The sequence below is a fragment of the Crotalus tigris genome, unplaced genomic scaffold (assembly GCF_016545835.1).
Source record: "Crotalus tigris isolate CLP2741 ecotype Arizona unplaced genomic scaffold, ASM1654583v1 scf7180000017742.2353718, whole genome shotgun sequence".
In the NCBI taxonomy this organism is placed as follows: Eukaryota; Metazoa; Chordata; class Lepidosauria; order Squamata; family Viperidae; genus Crotalus; species Crotalus tigris.
Genome location: NW_024096609.1, coordinates 1,633,496 through 1,646,160, shown reverse-complemented (window position 1 = coordinate 1,646,160; position 12,665 = coordinate 1,633,496).

Sequence of the window (12,665 nt, the reverse complement as noted above, 5' to 3'; positions counted from 1 at the left end):
TCCAACCAGCATAATACCCAAGCTTGCTAATGCCTCTTCCTATATAGTTGGCAGAAATAAAAGAAATTATTGTAGCACAAAATCACAAGATGGCCCTCTGAAAAACCTGATTGTTTTGATTCCTGCCAAATTACAAATACCTTCCTTTAATTTAATGAAGACCAAGCTGGGCCCACTTCCAATTGCCTGCAAAATGTTTATTGGGAACCAGTTAATCTCTCAGAACATTCCATATATCAGGAAATTTTCTAAAAATGGGTTTGGAGCAAGAGTCATCAGGAGATTCACAACAGAGGTTAATGATCAGCACAATTTCCGAAACAGTGCGTTTCTCTACCTCAATAACCTCAAGATGTGTGAACTTCAACTCCCACAATTCCCTGGCCAGCATGCCCAGACATCTTAAAGTTCTTGAGGTTGAGAAACACTGGTCTAAAAAATGTGCATTAACAATGTGAAAGAAGAATCTCATACTGTTTATGATGTTAATACTATTTTCATGGCAATTCAGATTGCTTATTCTCTTCCCAGGAAGACTACTTACAGTACAGTGGTACCTTGGTACTCATCATTTATTGGTTCTGGGAGGCATGATGAGTATCAAAAACAATGAATTTTTCCCATAAGGAATAATGTAGTGAGTCATAAGGCAGCCGACACCGACAAGTTCCAGCTTGTGCATTTGAGTACCAAATAATGAGTACCAGGACAAAAGATTTTGTGTCAAAATGAGTTGAGTACCAAATTTGATGAGTCTCAAAGCAGTTGAGTACCAAGATACCACTGTAATCCCCACTCCCAACATCCTGCAAATTGCCCTGTAGGAAACCCTGTGATTTATACTGCTTCCTGATCCAGATCTACCATCGGGTAGCAGCAGGAAATTATTGTCAGAGACAGGGAGTACTGGAAGGGAGGAGAGGCAGCAGGGGCACCCTCTTTGCTGTTCCTCCTGGACTCCCCAACTATGTCTTCCTCCTAGCCTCTGGTTATATATTCCGCAGGATATGGCTTCATGGCTCATGCTTGCCCAATTCCATCCATTTCTGCAGATGGTCTTGGAAGAAGCATTGTCTTGTCCTTTATTTCAGATAGCAGAATATCTTGGGCTGACCCTGTTAGGACTAGGATGGTCAGAAGTTCTGCTCAAAGCAAGCAATTTTGTGCAGTTGGTTTTGTTGTCCGCTGTTTATACTGTATGCAAAGCATGTATATAAATCTATTATCTCTGTGGCTGTATAAGAACCTGTTTATTGGCTCAGCTTTAGCCAAGTCTCATAAGAGGCTTGCTCTTGAATTTCCATTTTCATCCAGGTACAGGCCTTTACAGACTTGTACTAACATTGGTAATAATTAGGCTGCCTTACTAATGAGGTATAATTATAAACAATTGGTTAAAGCAGTTTGGGATTCCAAAGGGTGAAGGATTAATACCAAAGGTACTTGAAGTGACCTCAGAAAGTTCTGGTCAGCTCTTTTCATCCAATGCCACTTCTTCTTCAGGCCATACAGTCTTACACCCAACAGATCTGATGCCATGGAAAAGTTGTCAATTGTAGTCTCTGGTTATGTGATACAGTCAACCCTATCATGTCTTTGCAACACTTAATGCTCAGAAAAGGATGTGCATAATAAAGTTGGGTGATTCACGCAGTAATAGCTAGAACTGTATAAATGCTGTCACCAAAAACATCTGAATTTTGCAGAGGAACACATTATGCAATCATTGCTTCTATTGATTAACTACTTTGTATAATTTATCCTGCTTTTGACCTCATGGAAAGAACATTGTGTAATACAAGGTAATAAAGCCCTGCCCTCAGTAGCTGTATTGACCACACCACTGCCCCACCTCCTTTAATTTTTTTTAACTGACCTCTGAATAAACTGGCCTGGATGACTTGCTTTCAGAGAATCTTTGCATCACTTCTAGGAGAATCTTGTTTAAAGATTTAATTCCAGATCTTGTTTAAAAGTTTAATTAGTTAACATGGTATTTGTATGTTGGTTTATTCAAAAGTCTGAAAAACTTTCTTCAACGGCATTACTGGGGTAGCACTATTTCAACTTTATTTTCCTCCTATCTCCCTCCTACTTGTCCTTTATTACAGATAATCCTCAACTTACAACTGTAATTGAGCCTGTAATTATGATCATAAATCATGGCCTTTGTTAAATGAGTCACCATGTGTCCACACTCAATTTTACAACCATTTTTGTGGCAGCCTTTAAGTGAATGTAGTGATTGTTCAGAGAATGTGGCGGTCATCTAGCAAACCAATTTTCTCCATTTTTTTTTTTTTTTGCCAGAAATTGGAAATAAATGTTGGAAACTGACAAAAAATCACCAAAAATTGTGGTCATGTGAACAGCCATAAATGCAAAACAATTGCCGTCCAAAATGCAATCACATAACCATGTGCAGTATGTGTATGTGGCTGCTGGAACTTCAAAATTGACTTGTAAATAGCTCTGGGGAGGTCCATCTTAACTTCTAATGGTCGCTAAGGGACTGGTCATTAAGCAAGGACTACCTGTATCTATCATGTCTGCTAACAGCTACTTGGGAAAGCTGGCTTACAGTTTCACTGCCTGATTGTCAAGAATTTTCCTACTTGTTCTCATAGCAGGCTGACACACTCAGAAGAACCACAAACTGGAATAGTATTATCAGGGGCTGGCAAAGTTTGTTCCCAGTTTCATGTGACTAGATTTGGTTCCAATAGAGCAGTGTTTCTCAACCTTGACAATTTTAAGACATGTGGACTTCAATTCCCAGAATTCCACAGCCAGCAATGCTGGCTGTGGAATTCTGGGAGTTGAAGTCCACATGCCTTAAAATTGTCAAGGTAGAGAAACACTGCAATAGAAGAAATGGCAAGAGAACCCACTGAGGCACCAGAGTTTCTGCAAGGGACCTTTCCCAGTCCCATCACTGCTGGCCCCATGTCAATACTTCAAATAATCAAGGAGAAAAAAGGTTCAGACTTAAGAGTGTTTACTCTCACATTACTCACTGCTTTGTTAACATGACTCCTGAAGGCTGCCCAACCGATCTACAGTCTTTCAGTGGTTTAGATGAGCATTTGGACAAGTAGAGACCTGAGCACATTTTCAGATTTATTTCTTTGCATGTAATTCTCTCCCTTCCTGTTTCACTCCTTCTCACTTTTTACCTTTGGTTCTATTGATTATAATGTATTTTGTTTAATGCTATACACTATATTTAGTTTGGTACTCTTAGGGTCTTTTATGTTATACAGTAAGTGCTGTCTTGCTCTTTTCCATCTTCCATTCAAGCAACACTTCTGCAATTATTGTTAATTTCTTACTTTTGTGTTGCTTATTAGATTTGGCAGTCAGCTGGTAAAACTGTTAACTGTTACTCATTTCCCTTCAAAAGACAATCTCTTTGTCCCAGAAATAACTTCCCCACATTGATAAGACCTTTCAGACAGAAGCTCATTAAACAGGCAAGCCTATGCCCTTTCAGAAGTGACTGAACTACAACTCCCAACAGTCTTAGGAGTTGTAGCTTGACACATTTGGGGGAAGGCCTCAGGGTCTGTCATAAATACAAAGGATCAATATCCACAAACAATATTATGTTCTACTTTGAGCTACCTAATGATGAATTTTATTCTGTTGGTTTCTCTGGTCTATAATACTCTTGAATGCGAAAATATTATAAGGATATTGAACTTTGATATTGCCTGGAAGTTATTATTCCCTTATCCTAGGGGTGTTGAGGGTGAGCTGTGATGATGCAGAGTATTCTCTACATCATCTGGGACACTGTGTACAATGCTCTTTTCTAAGACTGAAGCCTCATTCTGTTTCTCTAGGCTCAACTCCTCTTTTGCCCCCGTCTGGCAGACAGTTACAATTTGGCTCCGTTCTTGTTGCAGCTGCTGCCCACAGGGCCTTTCCCATGAAACAAGAGTATGGAGATAACAAAATCGACCAACCACAGGCATGTTCTTACCCTGCAGGAGCTCCACTCCTACTTCCTCTCTTGCTGCTGCCACATATACAACCATTTCCTCACTTCAAATTCCAGGAGCTCCTGCCATCCACAGGAGATCTGGTCTCTCATTGTTCTACTAAGGGCCTGATGGGACACAGGACCCTTTGGCTCTGCATGCATCAATGGCCTGATGCTGCTTCGTCTTTCCTCACTGCCCTTACAGGAAATCCTGGTCTTGGAAGACACCGTGTAAGGAGCTTCCTTTAACAGATTAGGCCCAAGTGTGGTGTATGCAAAGCCATGGTCAAAGTGGGATTAAATTTACTTACCAAAGCTTCCCTGGCCTATGGCATAGGGAAAGAGAGAAGAACTTTAGAATTCCTCTGAGCATAGGCAGAGTATATTTAATCCATTCAGGTAATGCAGACCACCCTTACATTCTGCTCCAAAGCTTTCAGGCCAACAGAAGATCCAATACCTTTTCTTTGGCAAATGAACCAAAAATTACATTCAAGATGATAATTTGAAAGAGGAAAACTGGCCAAGCATATGAACAAGATCCTGAGGTCTCCCCCCCCCACTTCCCAAATCAGCCTGATTTACCAGCCCCAGGTGAACTGGAAAAGTGAGGCAGTTTGCTGTACTTAACGCTCTTGAAAAGGCCACCACAGCCTCTTGAGAGACTAACATTGATTTTAATTAGCCCAAGATCTCCTCACTTGCTCTCTTGGAATGATTAAGCTGCCAGTTGTCTATGAATTGGAAAATTTCCAGGGAAAGCCTTTTAAAGTGACAAGAGACACAGCAGTAGGATTTCTGACTGATCCTTTCTGAAGTTCCTTATTGTGCTAATATCTGGCCAAATAAGGCTCACTTCCCAAGCCACAGAAATCCCTTGTACACATCACACCAAGCCATGATTTGTTTCATCAAGATTTCTTGAACAAATCACCATTGCTTTGGTACATGGAACATATGAATCCATCATTCTGCCCTTAGTAGATAGGTGTGAATCCAGCAAAGCTCATAAAGTGGGTATATTAAGAACAGCTGTTAGAATAACAAATCTGGGAATTCCAGGAGCAACAGACCTATCCAAACACATCTGAAAACTGCCATGTTGAGGAAAACCAATATTGCTTTGGACTCTTCTTCCTGGGATGGATACAGTATGAAAGCATGGGCCAATGGGGGAGAATCAGTGCAGACAGTCAGCTGCTATTGCCTCCAAGGCAGAAAAGATAGGAGGCCTCAAATAAGCAGCTCCCTTCCAAAGTGGAAAATGCTAAAGTTGACGCTTATGTCTGGAGCCCAGCCCTTCTCCTTTTTGGGAGATGCCAGATGCTTGAGGACAAGGCCTGTGGCTGTTCATTGACGTGAGCAAAGAACTGCATATGGCACAGGCTTTGAGGCCCCCCTCTTTTCTCTGTGAAGACAATCATACAATCTTCTGTCCAAGGATGTGGCCTAAAAGCCTCGTCTTTAAACTGAAGGGGGGGGGGGTTGAATTTAGGTGAAAGTCTGGAGCCCATTAAAGCTCAAATAAAACTGAACAATGAGAATTGGGAGCTCATGCTCTGGAGAATTAAAGGAGAAAAGGAGAAATCTGAGATTCTAGTTATGAAAGACAAATGGGATGTCTCTGGACCTTGTTTTATTTTAACCTGCTCATCCAATTATCTTGAATATTAAAATGAAAAGCAGCTACATTTTTATGGGCGGGTTATCAGTAAGCTACTTAGAATCATTTGGGTTGAAACAGCATAAACACATTTTACAAGCATTTGCAAACAAACCTGGCTATTTTGCTTGAAAACCTACATATATTTATGCTTAGCTGATAGAATATCCCATCAAAAATAATAGTAATAAGGTTTCCTTTTACTTTTTCTTGTCTTTAAATGGCCTTTACTGAGAGGCAGACAGAGAAAAGGATAGGCCATCCTTGTACTAAAATGTGATTGTACCAAACCTTAATCTCCAGGGATTCTGAAAGCTGAGGTTGAAGAGGGAACTGTAAGCAGCATTCAGGTGCCCTGTCTCATGCATGTCATGAGGTTATTCTAGTTAAAGAAAGAACCATGCCAATTCAATTAAACTTACTTCCTGACGTATCCTCAGTCATGTAGTTCCACTTAGAATGGTGGCTCAATGCCATTCAGCCAAGGGAAGATATTATTAGCTGAGACATAAGAATCCTTGGCTCTGGGGGCAAGGCCCTCTCTGGACAGCTGGTTATCTTGCAAGGCACAAAGATCTCCTGCCCCATCTTCAGCGCTCCTTGCGTGCTCTGTGCTGCCTGAAATGTCCAAGCTCTTTGGGCAATGCTAAAAGGGCAGGTTTGCAAAACAAAAACACCACTGGCTTTGTGTCATATGATTTTATATTGAGTAGTACTGACAAATCTTTATTAACACTCAGGCACAAGTGAACCCTAACCTGGCAATCCTAACAACTCAACAATATTCATAAAAAATAGATACAGTTGTAATGCAATGTTGTGTAAGTCACCCAAAGAAGGATTGGGTGATATAGAAATGCAAGAAATGCATGAATCTCCACATTTGTAACTAGTTTCCCTGAAATGTCAACATATGATATCAGGAAAAGTGAATTGGTTGTTCTTCTGCCTATTCTAGTCTTCAGGGATTTGCTCTCTCCTTGGGGATGCCTATTGGCTTCCCATATACCGCTTGTCAGGGAGATGAGAGCAGATACACAATTCATTTGCTTGTTGCCCTCTAAATGGAGTAAAATCAATTCCTGCCTTTGTACTTTCTGTTATTTGGATATGGAGGGAGTGTTCGATGATATCAAATCAGAAAACATTTGAGTTAGACACAGGCAGGATCCTATTCTATGTCAAACAGTTAAATTTATCCTCACTCTTCCAGGAATTACAATTTTTAATTGCTGAGCATTCTTGACCATAAGTTCTCCATACACAGCACTCAAAAAAGTCAAGGATAGGGAGGGAGATTAATTCTACTTCTTTTTTTGCAGCTTCTATGTCCAATGAGACGTGAGGTACTTTTAGCTCTGTTGAACGTCTTATTGGAGTCTGGCAAATGTTCAAATGTTCAACCAAGTTGCAGCTGGGTCAGTTTTGTCTGCTTGAAATTTGACAAGCAACAGCATGAAAATTAGAAATAAAAGGTAGGAAGGAGAAAATTCATCTCAATAGCTTAAGGGATAAACAAGAAAAAATGCGATAACCATTTGATTTATTGATGAAAATTTCAGTTCTGTAGCTTCTTGTGTTTAACTGTCCTTTGAATTCTTTGCTTATTTGCTTTAAGTATTACAACATTAAGGTCAGAAATAGAAGAGTTCTATGCTCTTTTATATTTGGCAATACCTCTATTGGGACTGTGGGTTTTTTTTTCAGTTTTAATGGTTGATTTCTGAAAAAGAAGGCACCAGTGTTTCTACCTATTTAGAAGTTTCTTCTTCAATTAAAAGCCTTAATCTGTAGTATACACTCTGCTTCAAGTTACTGTACTTAGTACTTGCTGAGAAGTGACTTTGCACATATTCTGTTTTCAGTATATTATATGATTAACACATGGTTTTCATCATGAAGCTGAATCCTGGTTCACATTCTGACTTTCTCCTTACTGTCAACATAAATTAGAGAATCAAGCTAAAAGTCAGAAATTTGATTTTTTTGTACAATACTCAAGATAATATTGTCTTAATATAAAAAGAGAAAAGAAAGCATTCACAACTCCAGAGTACTATATGTAGCCTGCCTATATTTGCAATCTTAGATTGTTCTTTTTTCCTGAGAGTTTTACTCCATCTTGTGTTGAGCCAGAAAATAATAAATAATCAGAGAATGAAGTGCTCCAAGATATCCTTGTTCAATTTATGGCCATTGGAGTTGCAAAGGCAGTACAACTTTTGAACTTGCTTATAACTTGTTCTTAAAGAAAATAATCCAAAGAAATCAAACTGAAGGTGAATTACTAAACAGTAAGGATCAGGGCTGTTGAATGTAGTCTTTTTGTTTGAATAATGAGCCCTAAAGATGACATCAAGAGAGAACCAGTTTGGTGTAGTGGATGAGGTGCTGGACTAGAAATTGTTGGACTGTGTATTCTAATCCTGCCTTAGATATGAAAGCAGCTGAGAGACTTTGGGTCAGTCACTCTCTCTTAGCCCAAACACGGCTGTTGTTGTTGGGAAAATGAGAAGTGAGCTCATTGTCTACACTGAGTTGAATCATGCAAAATAAAGGAGGGATGTAAATCAGTAAATATCAAAATTGTATTTGGACTAATCTTGAGGAACTCTTTAAGTCTACCTTTTTTGACCTTCCAACTCCAGGTATGGATTGCCACACCCAGTATTCCCAAATAATGCAATATGTCATCGGGAAAACACTAAATGAAGGAGATTGTTTTTTCTTCTGTACATTTGCTATGAAATTCTGTCGTATTCTCAATTCTGAATCTTGTTTTGCCCTACTTCATTCTATGACTTTTTAACTTTTTTCTTTTTAATGTTAAGCACCAAACATACTATACAGATTTTGTACAGGCTCGAATTGTGCCAAATGTTTCTAGGGCCTAGACATTTTTTCCTATCATCTTCATTTAGGATTATACAGATTGATTAGTAGAAAGCAATTTGGGCTACACTGGCAAATAAATAAATAAATAAATAAGGAGTTTGGGTCCACCCTTTCTGACTAACCCATTCTGTTAAAAGGCAGAAGCTTTCATGAGTCTTTTAATAAAAGGTGTTAGTTGGAAAAGGTGCTACCAGACTCATCTTTTGTCACCAAAGACTGACAAGGCTCTCCAAGAAGAACACCAAATTCAGCCATCTGGGTATACTAAAAAATTTACTTCATCATTATGGGAACATATATTTGCATATGGACTTTCTGATGCCATTTGAAAATGCCCCTTAATGGGAAGGAATATTTGCTTTGAAAGGATCAGTAATAAATTGTAGTAATAACTACAATTATACTTTTCCTTTTGAATGCCTCACAAAAATCACTCCAAAATTCTGCACTAGAAGATTACAGGTATTGGATTTCCTTAGCTTTAAATTAATTTGGAGGCTTGGTAATCTTCTCCGTAACAATGGGTGGTGGTGGTGGTGGTGACATTATTTCCTCTTCAGTTTGCAGAATACTGATCCAGAAATTCTCTCCTCATTGTTGCAATAGATTTTGTATTAAGATATACTTATAGCCCCTTAATTATCTTGTGACTACAGATTTATGTCCTCCTTTAAAAATGAAGTCTTCTAGCTCATTACTGAACTCACAAGCATTCAGTATTTAGCAGAAATCATCCTGAGAATTGCTGAAGCTCGATTTGATTAATACACACATTCATATGCTCTGATAAAAACAATCACACAGCATAAGATGCAGTGAGAAACTGTTAATTCTGCACCATCTGTTATTGGGATACAAATTGATTATTCTTGTATCATTTTAGGACTTTGCTACTCAAAATTTGCTGTTCCACAAGAATAAAACTTGCTGGGTCAGAGCAGCCTTTATGCAATTGTTGAGACACAATCCAATGGTGTATTTACATAAACAAAAATTGTTTTCATGCATCATGTAGAAAAGGCCCCCTGCCCAAGAAACCTTTGAAAACAGACTGTTAAATATTTATAGAGGGATAACATACAATTGTGAAGATAAGGTCCATAATGCCAAATTTCACTCTTTCCCAATGTATTTTGACAATAGTTGAAAAATGTCAAGCAGAATAAAAAACACTTGTCACTTCCAAATATTCCAGTCTCAAAACAGGTCTTTTTTTCAGTCTTCTGAGTTCAGTTTAAAAGAAGTTACTTTTAGTAATTTTGTCCAGAGATCAAAACAACACCTATATGTGACAAAACAAATTGCATTCTTTGCAATGGCTGCATGGAAGAGAGGAAAGCAGATGTTGGCAGATAGTCTGGTTAATATGAGAGGGAATGAAATGAAATGAAAAAAAAAACAAAACCTGGCCCTTAGCACCGTATTATGTTTAGGTGGCTTTAAGTTTTTGTTTTAGCTTGTAGTAAGATTGCTTTCTTCTAAACTTTTTCTAGACTTAGCCACTATCAAGCAAGAATCTGAGATAAGTCTATCCTGCCAGTTTACCAGGTAAATGCTGCTGTTTAAAAAAATGATTTGTGAAAGTTCGTGCAGATAAGGCAAATTGATTGTATTGTGATTTTGTATGCAAATAACCAAGCCCGGCTAATTCCCCCCAATACCTACATATAATCAAACCTAGTTAGTGCTTAGGTGCAAAACCATCAAGAAATCCAAGGATAGTAAGCTAGACTTGAAAATTAAAACAATATATCAACAGGAAGCAATAGCTAAATCACTTGACATTATTGCTAAGAAAACTGGCTATTTCAGTAGTCAAAAGTTGAGTTTTGAGTCTTTGCTTAAAGACCTGCACATGTAGGTGTAGTACTGTGCTTTACATATAAACGTTGCTAGTATGTTCAGGTAATGAAAACACAATGACTTTGACATATTTGATCTGTAGATGTATATGAAAGTCTTTGTGTTCACATACAGTACACATGTCCTTTGCATTTGAGGGTTTTTTTGTTTCTGTTTGTTTTTTGAGCTTTTGAAGATGTTATCTATAAAGGTTCTTCAATCCTGGTTAAGTTTACAGAGATCATTTTAAAATGCCCCAACTGCAAAAATGATATTGCTTTGAGACAGCCAGATCTAATCTTTTTCTTCTGTGCTACGTGGAGTTTAATTTGTCATGATTGAACTCTCAGCCTGTGCAATTTTTTCTTTTGTCCTTGTGAGCTCCAGCATGTTTTGCTTCCCAACTGCGGCAATACTCTATACAGGTAGTCCTCGACTTACAACCACAAGTGCGCCCAAAATTTCTGTTGCTAAGCAATTGTTGAGTTTGCCTCTGTTACGACTTTTCTTGTTGTTGTTGTTACAACTTTTCTTGTTGTTACGTGAATCACGGCAATTGTTAAGTTAGTAGTAACATGGTTGTTAAGTGATTCTCGTTACTTAGCTTGTCAGAAGGTTTTAAAAAGTGATCACATAAGCCCGGGATACTACAACTGTCATAAATATGAACCAGTTGCCAAGAGTCTGAATTCTGATTACACAATCATAACAGTTATATGAAAAACAGTCAAGTCACTTTTTTCAGTGCCACTGTAACTTCAAACAGTCACTAAATGAATGGTGATAAGTCAAGGACTACTGGTATGTTATTTCCATAGCTCTATGATGCCATCAAGAAATATATTCATTAACACAAAAATTAAAAATCAGGTTGAAAGCTAAATTGATTTTTTACTTTTTGAGAACAAAAAAAAAATATAGCAAAGAATAAAGCTGTAATGGTACGGCATTCTTAATAATGTTCAGTCACTGTTCCAGTTCCATTCTTTAACAGATTTTTGTGTTTTTGTTAAAAAAAACTCATCCACTGATAATTCCCCCCCCCCCGAAAGTTGTATGTCTGGTATCTTGATTACCATCCCATCTACCCTTCTTGTGCTGATATTGTTACATTTCTTTCAAATTGGTTTGCTAGAATTTTCTCCTGACATCTCTTTCAGTGCTAGCCCAAAATACTGAGGGCAACATTCTAGAGGTTTGGGCACCATTTTCTTTCTTCTTATCTATCCTGTACAGCAGTGGTTCTCAACCTGTAGGTCGGAACCCCATTTGGGGTCGAACGACCATTTCACGGGGGTCGCCAAACAACGCAGTCCGCCATTTTTTTCCCCTTTTCCTTAGCTGTGCTACTCCCTTTTATTCTATTGGCTTTTGAAAGCCAATAGAATAGACTCTCTTGAATAGAGTCTAATTCTATTGGCTTTCAAAAGCCAATAGGAATTGTCCAGCTGTCTCTGCCCTGCTGAGTCCGCCAAAAGTCCCATTCTGCAAACAGTGCTGCAAGTTGTCTGCAGCAAAGGCGAGCTGTCTGGAAGTTTCCACCCCTCCCTGCTGAGCAACTACTAAAAATGTAAGTAAAAGAGAGCCAGGGGTGGGAGATGGGAGGCTGGCGGGCACAGGGAGGGTTGCTGGCACGCATGGGGCCCGGCGGGTGCCTTACCTCCCTTGGGCTGGGCCAGCTGGTGGCCCAGCCGGTGGTCGGCCTGCGCCATCTCTGCCGCTTGCCAGCTATGCCTCGGCCGGCGCAGGGGGAGGCACCACACATGCGCAGTGCTCCCAGGAAGGGAAAGTCCTCAACTTACGACCGGTTGGGTAGTCCTCAACTTACGACCAGTTGGGTAGTCCTCGACTTACGACCGGTTGGGGGTCACGGCATTAAAAAGGTTGAGAACCACTGCTGTACAGAGATGTTTTCTATAGTGCTTTAAAGCACAGCATATCATATGCAGGATCAGGTTTCTTAGGTTTCTTAAAACTCCGTATCACAAATGTTCATCTATGTTAACCTATAATTCTTCAATTAAGAAAATCAATAAATTGGGATTGCCATAGGATTCTACTTTTAAGACTGAAGTATTCTCCATTAAAATATTAAGTATTTGTTTTGGCCATATTTTGCTTTTGTTAGCTACTCTTCCTCCTTTGTCTTGAAGCCACTATAAGGATTCTTTGTCTCTCCTCCAGTTCTCAACAACTTAATCAACAGTCACTAAGCTGACATTAGAATCTGATAACAAAGGAAATGTAAATTACCTTAGCAAAGCACAAAGCTGGGCTGGT